This window comes from Mandrillus leucophaeus, unplaced genomic scaffold (assembly GCF_000951045.1).
Source record: "Mandrillus leucophaeus isolate KB7577 unplaced genomic scaffold, Mleu.le_1.0 Scaffold333, whole genome shotgun sequence".
Taxonomy (NCBI): Eukaryota; Metazoa; Chordata; class Mammalia; order Primates; family Cercopithecidae; genus Mandrillus; species Mandrillus leucophaeus.
Genome location: NW_012103510.1, coordinates 87,976 through 90,229, shown reverse-complemented (window position 1 = coordinate 90,229; position 2,254 = coordinate 87,976).

The following is a 2,254-nucleotide window of genomic DNA, read 5'->3' as shown; positions in this document are numbered from 1 at the left end:
AGCCCTCCGCACCGGGCTCCGCCCCGTGGTGCACGCTCCTGGGGCCCGAGGCTTCCGCCTTGCCTCCCGGCGCCAACTGGCTCTCACACCTGCCCGTCAAGGACGTTCTTCCGGGGGCGTTGGAAAAACCACACTCCGTCCTGCAAATCAAATCACCCCAGTTTGGGTGGGGCTGCACTTTACCCTCCCCTTACGTAATAGCGCCTGGGACGGCCTGTCAGTCATGGAAGTATCGGCCCCCGCCCGGGGTGGGATGGGCAGAGACAAACAAGCGCCGGGTCACAATTGGCCAGGGCGTCTGCCAGTCACGATGGAGACCCGCCCAGAGGTTTGTGCGCTCAGGCCACAGCGCAATCGCCATGCACAGGGATTGGGGTGCAGGATGGCGTCCCTGACCCAAGTTTTGTGGGAGGGCTGGGCCGCGAGACTACTCCGTGGCTCCCAGCGCAGGGTCCTACTGCTTTGGGCGGCGCTTCGAGGCCCGAGGCCGCCACATTGGGCCCACAGGGTTGCCGGGGTCAGAAGGACGTTTGGCGTAGGGCCAAGAAACGCCCGTTTGCTCGATCAGTGCAGGAGCTGAAGGGAGCTCAGCTGTAAGTCGGCACCCGGCACTACAGCAACCAGAGGAGCCTTGTAAACCTGTGCTTGTCGCCCCAGCCTGCAGCATCCGAGTGGGGGCCAGGGGCTGGGGGGAGGGGGGAGGCTGAGGACCAGGAATCCACATTTGTCACGGTTCCCTTGCTGATTCTGGCGCACACTAAAGTTGGAGAAGCTCTCCTATGGCAACGTAGTTCCTGGTCATTCTTTTTTTTTTCCAGTTTTTTGTTTTTCTAACTCACACGTTTTCACTTGGATCTCCTGTCTCCTTTCCCATAGAGGTCTCTCTCTGGCCTGATTCTGTGATCGCTGCCAGCGGCTTTCCAGGCCTCTTCTTACCAACGGTGCCTCCCCGTGGTTAGTCCCTCCAATCTCGGCACTCCACTTCCACACTTGGGCGACAGCCCTCTCCCCGCAAGCCGCTGCCCCTTCTCTAGACACCAGAGGCACTGACCTGTGACACCGCCTCAGTGTCTTACACTCATAAGAGAAGACACATTCTCTGGCTGGGTTGTTTGGTCCATTTTTGGTTGCCTCCGAGATCCGGGTAAGTGACTTATTGAAGGGCAGGAAGCCAAATTCTCCTGATGTTAATCCCAGGGGTTGGTTCTGAAACCCAGCTTCCTCCCCCAGCTGAAAACACTTCTGAGCCACTTCCTTTTGTCCACTTAGGACACATTTAGGAATGTTACAATGCCTTTTAATACGAGTCTTAATACAGAAAGGCAGGCGAGCAGGAAATCCTTCTTTAGGCCACAGGTGGTGTTTGGCACCTCTGTGGCCCATTTCCTCCCAATCTTCTTTGAAGCTCATTATCCTCTTCAAAGCTTTTTTTCTGCTTTCATCCTTTCCCCAACCTTCAGTTTTCACCGAGGACCCACATAAGTATTTCTCCAGCTCACATCTATCCACTGAGCTTCCAGTGCATGTCGTCAGCTGCCCACTTGGCACCGGATGCCTCAGACACACACTAGCATCAGACTGCACATGGCAGAAAAGCCAACTCAAACCGGCTTACTTAGCAAGGGGCTTTCTCTCGCATGGGAGGCTTGTCTCCAGAGGTGGTGCCCTGGTCTTCGGCTCTGCTTTCCTTGCAGTCCCTGGAATTGTACTTTCAGGCTGGTAGCAAGATGGCTGCAGCACTCCAAGCACACCCAGGATCTCACAAAATTAAAAGTATCCCTTTCTTCCAGTGGTCCCTTTTGAAATACATGAATACTTTTCCCAGAAGCTCCGCAAAAGAAATGCCCGCAGGTTTCAATGGCCAGAAATAAGTCTCTGGCCACAACAAAACCAGTCAACGGTAAGTAGAGTGAGTCCACCATGATCGGCTTGGGCTGAGATTTTCCCTGGATCTCTGCCTGGACTTGAGGCAGAGGAGATCCAGGATCAGATTTGTATTTTGAAAACATCACTTTGTGTGGAAAACAGATTGTAGAGGCACAAGGGTCACGGAGCAGTTGAGAAACCATGGCAGTAGTTCAGGCAACAGCCAATCGCATGAATTTGAAGGTAGAGATGGAGAATTGAATGAGTTCCAGAGATGTTTAAGATAGGATGATATCGTTTACATATGGTTTGACCCTTCCAAGCCTCACGTTGAAATGTGACCCCCGATGTTGAAAGTGAGGCCTGTGGGAGTATTTGGGTCATGGGG